Source organism: Lethenteron reissneri, chromosome 50, assembly GCF_015708825.2.
Source record: "Lethenteron reissneri isolate LAM-NWPU_2019-01 chromosome 50, ASM1570882v1, whole genome shotgun sequence".
NCBI classification, from domain to species: Eukaryota; Metazoa; Chordata; class Hyperoartia; order Petromyzontiformes; family Petromyzontidae; genus Lethenteron; species Lethenteron reissneri.
In genome coordinates, this window is record NC_083828.1 from 9,710,091 (window position 1) to 9,723,363 (window position 13,273).

The following is a 13,273-nucleotide window of genomic DNA, read 5'->3' on the forward strand; positions in this document are numbered from 1 at the left end:
TGCTTGGGCATAGCCAAGATACCGCTCTCAGCCCCCAGATCAGCTCTTCCTTCCGATATTAGGAAGTCACTGGGAGCGACGCGCTTTTAAATCATCATCGAGATTGACAACTCATTTAGTTTGTTGTCCTTCTCCCGCACCTCTGACTAGCACGGTTAGCTACGTACTGTGCGAAAGAAGTCCAACATAAATTTTGATTTAAAGCTTTCGTGACTGCAGGGATTCATATTCTTGGTTCTTTCGGTAAAGTCACGTAGAAGGGAAATAATAAAATAATAAAAATATAAAACAATCAAAATTCTCACGACGTTTCGACTTGCTGTGGATTTCACACCTGATGATGATTGCTTGTGTTGCAGTCGAAACGTCGTGAGAATTTTTTTTGTTTTATATTTTTATTATTTTATTATTTCCCTTCTACGTGACTTTACCGAAAGAACCAAGAATATGAGTCCAACATACATACAGGGAGCGGCTTCATCCAGCAGTGGATTGATCATGGCTGACGACGATGACAGGTATTAGAAGGAACTGATCCGTGTTTACTCTCTAACGAGGTCCCTGAGATATTCAGATCGCCTTCCTCTACGGCAGGGGTGGGGAACATGTATTCTGCCAAGGGCCATTTGGATATCTATAACATCATTCATGGGCCATAAACAATTATCAACTTAAAATTAGCCTGTTATATTTGGTCAAACATTTAATTAACTCGCCCCTAATGTGATGGCTTGAACTGCTTCTCTTTGGCGAGGCGTGTGATGTTAGCTGGTATTGATGATGTTGCTACTCGCAACTGCTTTTCCAGGTTTGCTCCTAGATTTATTGAATTTCGAGTCCTGCCTGCGGTTGCCTTGGCAGGGCCAGATCAAATGATTTTGCGGGCCTTATACGGCCCGCGGGCCGGACGTTCCCCACCCCCTGCTCTAAGGACCTCCGAGGTTGCTTCATTGGGTTCCGGTTGCCGAACGAAACGTTTTGAGGTCACGCTCATTACCCACAAAGTGTTTGTCGCAAATGAACCACGATGCCTCGTCAAGGAGCGTAAACCATCATCACGCGAAACTCCGGTGGTCGTCCTCGCAGCGGCTTTTTGGCTGGAACATCAAACAAAGAAGGGCACCGCATCGCGTGCTTTCAAATGCGCTCCTGCGGCCGTCTGGAATGCTCTTCCTTCCGATAACAGGAAGCCACTGGAGCTATCCACTTTTAGAGCTAAATTTAAAACTCATTTTTTAGAACTGCTTTCTTCTGTTTAGTTTGCTGGCCTTCCCCCGCACCTGCGATTAGCACGGTTGGCTACGTACGGCACGACAGAAGTTCAACATACGTACAACTCCTCCCACCGCTGCTACCCTAAACGCTTAACGTTGATCCTAAATGTGGAAGGGGAAAGCGGAGGACCTGCAGAAAAATCCACGCGACCACGGGGAGAGAGAGAGAGACGCAAACTCCAAATATACAGCAGACGTCAGGGTCGGGATCGAACCTACGACCTCCTGTATACCATGCGAGGTAGTTAACATCTCCTAGCCACCGTGATGATGATGACAGAGAGAGACACAAACTCCAAATATACAGCAGGCATCGGGGTCGGGATCAAACCCACGACCGCCTGTACACCAGGCGAGGTAGTTAACATCTCATAGCCACCGCGGCAGTACAGCAAAATCCACTGTTGTACTGTACTATGCTCCAGTGGTGTATCCAAGAGGGCTAGGCCAAGAGGTGACTGCCCGACCTGCCACCCACCCCTCTCCAGTGCCCCCTTTGAGTCCCCGCGCACTGACCCAAGTACACAACGCAACGATGGTCCAACGTTCCATGTCGGCTGGGTAGGGCCCGGTTAAAAAAAAAAACTTGACATTTCGCGAATGCCGTCCTCACCACCCCCCCCCAACCCCCTCCCCCCCCACTGTTTAGAATGGCCAAGTATGGTCAAACACCCCACCACCCCCTCCACCGCCCCACTTGATTGACATCGCTTAGGGCGGTTGGTTCTCATCCAGCAGTGGATCGACAGAAGGACTGACTGCACGTGCACCGTGACCGACGCGCAACGTTCAAAACACTGATTAGACGCAAACTGCAGGAACCAATTTGCTGTAAATGGAAACCAATTTAATGAAGGGACAATTAAAGTCAATGACACAGGCGGGTAAGTGTGTCTGATTACAATGCACGATGATTTTGCTTCAACGGACGTGATTAAGGTAAAGCTAAATAATTGTGCACACGCACGCACCCCAAATACGCCCGCTGTAGTCCTCGACTTTTTAAATCCTTTATATTAAGTTCACTTGCTTGCTTGCTTACGCGCTTACGACCGTGCAAATCTTTCGGTCGTTTTTTAACCCACTTCCCGTGATCCAATCGAGCTGACATTTTTCACACAGACTCGTTGTGCGTGACAATTTATTTTCGGGAAAATTTTTCAAAAATGTTCCACTTTTTAGGAAATTTTTTTCTTCATATTTAATTAAAAATACCAATATGATAAAAATGAAACTCTTACTCAAGAAAAACAGAAATGAATAATAAAATAATACCGATGCCACGCATATAAAGGATTTATAGTGAAAAACTTTGTTTTTACGGGTTAATTTTGATGGAGATGCGTTACGACGACCCCATCGTAAGTCAAAAATATCGTAAGTCGAAGATGGCCTCGCCTAGCCAGGAGTCTTAAAGAATGGTGATAAAGAATTTAGCAAAACAGAGCAATTGACAGTACCGTACTGTATAAACTATATAATGTATGTCGTTATTAATTACAATACTGTAAAATGTCAAGTAAAAAAACAGGGCAAATTCTTAGCCTACCTATGTGAACTGCAATTTAATAGAAAATTTTTTCAGGAAACAATCCTATCTGCATCACACAAGGCGGGAAATGCGTACATCCCGGCAGCGTCCCAACGTACAGCATTGTACCTCGTACGCTGCTGCGTTTGCCTGCCGCGCGAAATTTAAAATATTTAACAATTTTGTCGTTGCGGTATCGCCATCGTAAGATCGAAATATCGTAAGTCGGACCGTCGTAACTCGGGGACTACCTGTATTTGGAGTCTGCGCGTCTCTCTCCGTGGTCGCGTGGATTTTTCTCCGGGTCCTCTGGTTTTTCCCCTCCATATTTAGAATCATGCGTTTAAGAGTATTTGGGCTGCTACAGATTTCCACGTGATGGTAATAACACTTTGATCGCGTAAATATAAGTGCGTGTCGTGAAACCCGCCACTAGCCAACACAGCCAATTAGTAAGGCTTGTCACGTGAACAAAATCATTCATTACCCGTAGGAGCACACCGGTGTGTTGGAGTGCTGGAGAGTAAACCCACAACATTTACCATCCGAGCACGACGTTTCGCCGGTGATTGCAACCGGCGTCGTCAGGCGACAGCCAGAGTTGCGGAGAAATCCTCCTCCCGTTGCGGTGTCGAGGAAGGCGGCGTGGAACAGACGGAGGTGAGTCCGCACTTTTGCCGTACCGCCTTCTCCTGTAGTGACATAGGCCGTCACTACTGTGTCGGCCCGTACGAGGGCTGGGGGCCTCAAGGGGGTGCCTGGGAGGTCACGTGGTGGAGGGACCCAGACCTCCCGTGAGGTGGGGGAAGGGAGGCGTGGCCTGGGAAGGGAGGCGTGGCCTGAGAAGGGGATATAAGCAGGGTGTGATCGCAGAGCGGGGCTGTTGAACTCCGAAGTGAAGATGACATCATCAGTCCTCAAGTCCCGGGTCGTCGTCCTAGGCCAGGCAGCCCGCAGCCTGCCTGGTCCACTCTGTGTCGTGTCCCAGAGTGTTAGTGAGCTGAGGAAGGTGGTCACCACCTCATGTCCAGTGTTATATTACTTACCGTTTAATCAATAGTGTTGCCTCCAAGCTGTGTGTGTGTGTGCACCTAATTCGAACCCACTACACCAGTGGCGGTTCCTGCAAAATCTCTCAGGGGGGGCAAATGTCTGGATGACTGATAAGGATAAGGTCCACCCATGCAATGGATAAATTAACAGCTTAAGCATGTAAAGGCAACTTCACTTCTTTAATATTAATGAAAAAGTGACTCTTACAATACATCTTGTTTGTTTCTATCTCACAATTATTACAATCCACTCAGTTTCTTTTATTAAAGATTCCACTAGGTGGCGACATAATATTGTTGACTGAAACGTGCTTACATATGATGACGTAAGCATGTTAGGGCGAGTCCTCCCGGAAGCCATAGAGAATGCATTGCTTCTCCCGCCGTTCGAAAAAAAACATCTTTGAATGTAAGTCTATGGGAACACTCTGGGCGATTCTCAGCCGGAGTGAAATCGCCCAAAAAGAGGCGGTACTCCACAGAACGTGACATGACGCTGATTGGACTATATCCAGAGGCACAGTAACGGCTGAGATTGGTGGTGCGTCACCCAAGCGCCCTAATGAAGAAACCGCCCCTGCACTACACTCCTGGCGAGCCAGGGTGCTGCTCATCCTCAGAGCCCACAGGAAAGGAGCTTCACAACATTGTCTGTGTGTGATACGCCAACACCCGCTGCCGCCTCCACAGAGCGCGAGATCATAGGCCACGCGCGGCGCCACGCGGCGTCACGCTTGCGGCAGGCAACCGTCTGGCGTTACTGTGCACGTTGAACTTCTTTCGCGCCGTACGTGGGGCGACCGTGCAAAAATCGGGAGGCGCGGGCGAAAGTCCAAGAAAGTAAAAAATGAACCCGTAAAAACAAAGTTTTTCACTCTAAATCCTTTATATGCGTGGCGGCTAGAGTCCTCTCGTCCTCTGGCTTGAGATGGCTGCCACCTATGGGTCAGATGATTGTCTGCCAGCATTAAGCAATTGGTAATTAAATATTTTAAAAAAATTCCCTAAACAGTGTAAAATTTTGGAGAAAAAAAATTCACGAAAATTAATTGTCACGCACAACGAGTCTGTGTGGAAAATGTCAGCTCGAGTGGATCACGGGAAGTGGGTTAAAAAACGACCGAAAGATTTGCACAGTCGTAAGCAAGCAAGCACGCAAGCACGCAAGCAAGCGAACTTAATATAAAGGATTTTAAAATGCCAAAAGTTCGACGCTTGGGACATCACCACCTGATTGGCTTCAGTGGTGACGTCGCCCTGCCGCTCTGTTCAAGACCTGAAGCAGGTGGATTGCTTCACCATTCTGGCAAATCGCCCGATGATGCCGGTCGCAATTACGAAATGTTCGTACTGCTCAGATTGTAATCGTTGCGGATGTACTCTCCGACACACCGGTGGGCTGAAGTAGTAAACTAATTGGCTCTTCGCTTGCAAGTTTCAGATTTACTGAGATACACCCGTCCTTGCACGGGCAAAAGGCTCGTGTCGTTACCGAGTTACTCGGGCGGGCAATGCCTCGACAGCTTCCTCGACGATACGGCAGGCCACTGCTGCTTACCAGAGGTCGCAACCGGGTACCCGATACCCGTACCCTACCCATACCCGTACCCTACCCGATACCCGTACCCTACCCGATACCCGTACCCTACCCGATACCCGTACCCTACCCGATACCCGTACCCTACCCGATACCCGTACCCTACCCGATACCCGTACCCTACCCGATACCCGTACCCTACCCGATACCCGTACCCTATCCGATACCCGTACCCTACCCGATACCCTACCCAATACCCGTACCCGATACCCGTACCCTACCCGATACCCGTACCCTACCCGTACCCTACCCGATACCCGTACCCTACCCGATACCCGTACCCTACCCGATACCCGTACCCTACCCGATACCCGTACCCTACCCATACCCGTACCCTACCCGATACCCGTACCCTACCCGATACCCGTACCCTACCCGATACCCGTACCCTACCCGATACCCGTACCCTACCCGATACCCGTACCCTACCCGATACCCGTACCCTACCCGATACCCGTACCCTACCCGATACCCGTACCCTATCCGATACCCGTACCCTACCCGATACCCTACCCAATACCCGTACCCGATACCCGTACCCTACCCGATACCCGTACCCTACCCGTACCCTACCCGATACCCGTACCCTACCCGATACCCGTACCCTACCCGATACCCGTACCCTACCCGATACCCGTACCCTACCCGATACCCGTACCCTACCCGATACCCGTACCCTACCCGTACCCTACCCGATACCCGTACCCTACCCGATACCCGTACCCTACCCGATACCCGTACCCTACCCGTACCCTACCCGATACCCGTACCCTACCCGATACCCGTACCCTACCCGATACCCGTACCCTACCCGATACCTGTACCCGGCGACCCTGGTACAGCCGGGTACGGGTAGGCCGTGAGTCACTGGTGAGTCACCGTTTGTCACTCATTTCGGGTAGGGTACGGGTAGGGAATGGGTACCCGTACCCGGCCGGGTACGGGTACCCATTTGCGACCCTGGTGCGGCCGGGTACGGGTAAGGAATCAAAACCCGTTTGCGACCTCTGCTGTTTACCAAGTCACAAGCTCTCACCACAGCTGTTCACTACGCATCGTCACCAACTTGCATCAGCATTACAACTTGACGTTAATAACCATATCGTTCCCACTAACTTACCGTTAATAACCATGTTATTGTCACTAACTTACCATTAATGACCATATCGTTATTACAAAATTACCGTGAATATCCACATCACTGTTACTTAATTACCATAAATGATCATCGTCACTAACCTTATCGCCAAACAACCATTACCATCGTCACTAACCTCCTGCGATCATCAGCCAGAACGGACCGCGTGTAACGTCATCACCACTCAAAGACAAAGATCCCCCGTGTAGCCTTAACAGACTATTGGGGCAAGTGCTGCTAGCGAGTAGCACCTATGAAGGCCGGCACTGTGACACACGAGGGGGTGGGTGAGCCAGCACCACGCCCGACCGCCTTTGTCTCCCCAGTGGCGATGTTGACAACACAGCACACCGGGTGTTGGTGGCCGTGAACGGGAATCCAACTCGGATGACCATCACAGCGATGCGCTCCCACGGCCCCAGCTGAAGCCATCCCACGTGGCTCGGACCACAGATCATGGGCTCTTTATTTGACTTACTGTTCAAACAGACAGTACAAGTTTGCGGATTAAAGATCTCTTTGTGGATTAAAAATCCTCCACGAAAAACGAGAGAACAGATGGCTGGCCGGACAATACAGTGCGTCTTTGATCTCTGTTTGCGAGCGCCTATTAAACTCAACTTTTTTTTATTTTAGCAGGCGAGACATCCACTGCGCTGCTATGTTTTATTGCCAGATAGGGGAACATCTATTCTTATTTTTGATACTGGCAAAAAAAACTTCCATGGAAACTATTTATTTTATTTTAACCAGGTAAGGCCCACTGGACTTCTTTGTTCAGAAGCGACCTGGTCATCACAAATGATAGCCCAAACGAAGTGGCTGATCTTCTTGGTTCTTTCGGTAAAGTCACGTAGATCTACGTGACTTTACCGAAAGAACCAAGAAGATGAATCCCTGCAGTCACGAAAGCTTTAAATCGAAAAGTGGCTGATCGTCATCATCACGGGGAAATGTATGTAGCAGTAGCCAAATATTCTCGAAATGCGCGATGTCGTTTCTAAATGTGGTCGGGGAAAAACCGGAGGACCCGGAGCAAAACAAAAATCCACGCGGGGAGAGAGACAGAGACACGCAAACTCCAAATATACAGCAGCAGGCATCGTCAGAGGCGGGATCGAACCCACGACCTCCTGTATACCAGGCGAGGTAGTTAACATCTCCTAGCCACCGTGATGATGATGAGAGAGAGAGACACGCAAACTACAAATATACAACAGGCGTCAGGGTCGTGATCGAATCCACGACCTCCTGTAGTCCAGGCGAGGTAGTTAACATCTCCATACGAATAACGTGGTGAGTAGAAACATGCACGCCCGACCGCCTTTGTCTTCTCTCCTTGATCATTATATCAACCTATTTTTCAGGCCGAGTCGATCTAGAGGAAGCCCCAGATGAGCTTCTAGGAAAGACAAAAACATCAGCTAAAGTTTGCCACTGGTGTCGATGATGATGATGGTGTGAGCTGCACCGCACTCGTTTAAGGCCGAGTCGACCTAGAAGAGGCACACAACCGTCCCGATGTAAGCCGTGGCGGTATATTGGACTTGTGTAGTGCGGCAACCATTGCACCACCGCTCTTCATTGGCAGGGCGCCACACCGCAGGAAATACAAAGAGCAAAGTTCCCCGGGTAGCCTTAACATGCTGGTGGGGCAAGTGCTCTTAGCGAGCACCCATTAAGGCCGGAGGGGATGAGTGACCAGCACCACGCCCGGCCGCCTTTGTCTCCCCCGACGTTGATGTTCATTGGGGCCGTCCATAAATGACGTCACGCGATTTTGGACGATTTTTGACCCCCCCCCCCCTCAAATATGACGTCACAAAGCTCTGCCCCCCCCCAAAAACCATATTTCCATTTTGAAAATGAAACATGCTTCAAATCGCTTTAAACTATTGTCATTGTAGTGCGTGTTTAATGTGGCGCTGCACTCTGATGTTGTAGGAGAAAACATTTATAAAAAAAGTATATTTAATTAAGTAGAACGTGTTGTCTATATTTATTTAAAGTTTTGATGAGACCTCACGTTTCTCAACCCCCCCCCCCCCATCGTCACAAATGTCTGACCCCCCCCCCCCCCCACGTGCGTGACGTCATTTATGGACGGCCCCATACACCGCGCCTGGCACCGCACGGGACACGCTCAAAAATCCATCGTCACTGTCCATTGGTCGTGAGCGGGAATCGGACACGGGTCCGCCGGGTTCAGTAGCACAGTGCGCTAACCGCTGCGCCACCGCTCCCCGACAGACATCATCATCATCGTCACACATTCACGCACACATCACAAACGATCATTACAAAGACAAAGATGCCCCCCGTGTAGCCTGTAACAGACTGTAGGGGAAAGTGCTGTTGTTAGCGAGTAGCAGCACCTATAAAGGCCCGACCGCCTTTGTCTCCCCAGTGTTTACTACCGGTTAATATAATAGCCACTGATGTTGGCCGTGAGAGAGAATCGAACTCGGGTCGCCGGGTTCGAATCGCAGCGCGCTAACCGCTGCGCCACCACTCCCCACACACACATTAATACACATCACATCACACTTACATCATCACACACTCACATCATCACACACTCACTCACACTCTCTCACACACACACACTCATACACACACATCACAGACACTCAACCACATCACACACATTCACAAAGAGAGACAAAGACCCCCCCTCCTCCCCCGTATAGTCTTCACAGACTGTTGGGGCAAGTGCTGTCGGCGAGTGGCACGGCACACGAAGGGATGGGTGGCCAGCAATACGCCCCCAGTGGCGATGTTTTACACACCGCACCAAGTATTACTTTGAGGCTGAGTCGACCTAGGAGAGGCCCAGGACCTGTTCAGATAATCGTCACCGGTGTTGGCCGTGAACGGGAATCGAACTCGGGTGGCCGAGTTCGTAGCGCAGCGTAGCGCTAACCGCTACACCACCGCTCACAATCACTCCCACACACACACTCACACACTCACGCACACACCCACTCAACACACTCCCCCCACTCACTCCCACACACACAATCACTCCCACACACCCACACGCACACACCCACTCAACACACTGCCCCCACTCACTCCCACACACACAATCACTCCCACACCCACTCACGCACACACCCACACGCACACACCCACTCAACACACTGCCCCCACTCACTCTCACACACACAATCACTCCCACACACACTCACGCACACACCCACACGCACACACCCACTCAACACACTGCCCCCACTCACTCCCACACACACAATCACTCCCACACACACTCACGCACACACTCACACGCACACCACCCACTCAACACACTGCCCCCACTCACTCCCACACACACAATCACTCCCACACACACTCACGCACACACCCACACGCACACACCAACTCAACACACTGCCCCCACTCACTCCCACACACACAATCACTCCCACACACACTCACGCACACACCCACACGCACACACCCACTCAACACACTGCCCCCACTCACTCCCACACACACAATCACTCCCACACACACTCACGCACGCACCCACACGCACACACCCACTCAACACACTGCCCCCACTCACTCCCACACACACAATCACTCCCACACACACTCACGCACACACCCACACGCACACACCCACTCAACACACTGCCCCCACTCACTCCCACACACACAATCACTCCCACACACACTCACGCACACACCCACTCAACACACTGCCCCCACTCACTCCCACACACACAATCACTCCACACACACCACACCCTCACGCACACACTCACAATCACTCCCACACACACACTCACACACACAATCACTCCCACACACACTCACGCACACACCCACTCAACACACTGCCCCCACTCACTCCCACACACACAATCACTCCCACACACACTCACGCACACACCCACACGCACACACTCACAATCACTCCCACACACACACTCACACACACAATCACTCCCACACACACTCACGCACACACCCACTCAACACACTCCCCCACTCACTCCCACACAATCACTTCCACAATACACTCATCCCCACAATCACAAAGATCCCCCGTGTAGCCTGTAAAAGACTGTAGGGGCAAGTGCTGTTAGCGAGCACCTATGAAGGCCGGAACGGCACACGAGGTGGTGGGTGGCCAGCACCACGCCCGGCCGCCTTCGTCTCCCCAGTGGCGATGTTTACACACCGCACCAGGTACTTATTTGAGGCCGAGTCGACCTAGGGGAGGCCCAGGACCGGTTCAGATAATCGTCACCGGTATTGGTGGCCGTGAGCGGGAATCGAATTCGGGTAGCAGGTAGTAGCGCAGCGCGCTAACCGCTACACCACCGCTCCACACACACACACTCACACATACACTCTCACACACACATACTCTCACACACATACACTCACACACTGACACACTCAAACATACACTGTCCCATACTGAAACACTCAAACACACTCTCACACTCTTACACTCACACTCTCACTCTCTCCCATACTGACACTCACTCACACACTCACACACACTCTCACACACAGCCTCTCTCTCGCATACTGACACACTCAAACACACACTGTCCCATACTGAAACACTCACTCACACACTCTCACATACTGATACACTCAAACGCACTCACACTCTCACGCACTCTCACACACTCTCACACACTGATACACTGATACACTCAAACACACACTCACACTCTCACGCACTCTCACACACTCACACACACTCACACTTTCACACACTCTTACACACACACTCTCTCGCATACTGACACACTCAAACACACTCACACTCTTACACACACTCACTCTCTCCCATACTGACACACACACACTCACACACTCACTCTCTCCCATACTGACAAAGATCCCCCGTATAGCCTTAACAGACTGTAGGGGCAAGTGCTGTTAGCGAGCACCTATGAAGGCCGGAACGGTACACGAGGGGGTGGGTGGCCAGCACCACGCCCGACCGCCTTTGTCTCCCCAGTGGATACTGACACACACACTCACACACTCTCTCTCTCCCATACTGACAAACTCACAAAAGACAAAGATCCCCCGTATAGCCTGCAACACACTACTGGGGGCAAGTGCTGTTCGCGAGCATCACCTACGAAGGCCGACACAGGGCGCACGAGGGGGTGGAAACAAACACCGGGCCGCCTTTGTCTCCCTCGTGGCGATGTTTGCTACACCACCATCACCACCACCTCGTTTGAGGCCGAGTCGACCTAGGGGAGGCCCACGACCAGTTCAGACAATCGCCACCATGCGCTCGCCGTGATTGGGAATCGAACTCGGATCGCCGAGTTAGGAGCGCAAGCGCGCTAACCGCTGCGCCACCGCTCCCCCCACTCACAAAGATCCCCCGTGTAGCCTCAACAGACTGTTGGGGCAAGTGCTGTTAGCGAGCAGCAGCAGCAGTACCTGTGAAGGCTACCGGCACTGTGGCACACGAGGGGGTGGGTGGCCAGCTACCACGCCGGGCCGCCTTTGTCTCCTCAGTGGCGATGTTTTACGCATCGCGAAAAGGTGCTCTCATTTGCGGCTGAGTCGACCTAGCGGAGGTCCAGGACCGGCGTAGCGCTAACCGCTGCGCCACCGCTCTACCTCCACTTACAAAACAAAGATCCCCCGTGTAGCCTCAACGGAGCGTAGGAGCAAGTGTTGTTATCAAACTCACCTCTCATGCAGCGCTGGGTATATCCACCGTGTGATGATGATGATGAACAAACGAGGCTCTCGAAAGCTTCTTAAAGACGAATGAAACGGCGAGGATTCAACCTCCAAGCACGCAGAACCTCCTCCCTGTAAGCTCCAACAGCAGTAGCTCCACCACCACCACCACCACACAACACTGTTGTTGTTGTTGTTGTTGTTCTACTACAGCCCCATCCCAACAACAACAGCAGCAGCAGCAGTAACAACAGCAGCAGTCAGCGCACTAACAGCGAGCCGGGCTTGCTGGCTGATGGACTCTTTTTTTCGGGTCGTACCATTCTCTTCCTCGGCGACAGCCAGTGGGGGGTGCTGTGTAGAGGGGGGGGGGATTTGTTTTCGAACCCATCGTCAAAGACTCACCCCCCCCCCTGTATCTGTGAGCGTACAATGGTTTGGCCCGAATGCCTTTGTGAAGCTTTTGCGAGGGTTTCTTGCTGAGGCCCCATTCCCCCCCTCCTCCCCCCTCCTCCCCCCTCCTCTCTCCTCCTCCCCCCACCTCCTCCCCCCACCTCCTCCCCCCACCTCCTCCCCCCACCTCTCTCCTCCTCCCCCCACCTCCTCCCCCCACCTCCTCCCCCCACCTCCTCCCCCCTCCTCCCCCCCCCCACCTCCTCCCCCCCCACCTCCCCCCCACCTCCTCCCCCCACCTCCTCCCCCCACCTCCTCCCCCCCCTCCACCTCCTACCCCCACCTCCTCCCCCCACCTCCTCCCCCCACCTCCTCCCCCCACCTCCTCCCCCCACCTCCTCCCCCCACCTCCTCCCCCCTCCTCTCTCCTCCTCCCCCCACCTCCTCCCCCCACCTCCTCCCCCACCTCCTCCCCCCACCTCCCCCCTCAACCTCCTCCCCCCACCTCCTCCCCCCACCTCCTCCCCCCACCTCCTCCCCCCCACCTCCTCCCCCCACCTCCTCCCCCCTCCTCTCTCCTCCTCCCCCCACCTCCTCCCCCCACCTCCTCCC

The 13,273-nt window shown here is 52.3% G+C and overlaps 1 protein-coding gene across 1 annotated transcript in view; it reads right to left on the reverse strand.

Annotated features, from left to right (window-relative positions):
* Positions 1–12,538, reverse strand: part of LOC133355026 (colorectal mutant cancer protein-like) — a 55,656-nt gene extending 43,118 nt beyond the window's left edge. The window contains exon 1 of the mRNA XM_061572282.1: positions 12,276–12,538. The gene's annotated coding sequence lies outside the window, so the exon portion shown is untranslated. The remainder of the gene's footprint in view (positions 1–12,275) is intronic.
* Between the last annotated feature and the right edge of the window lie 735 nt (positions 12,539–13,273).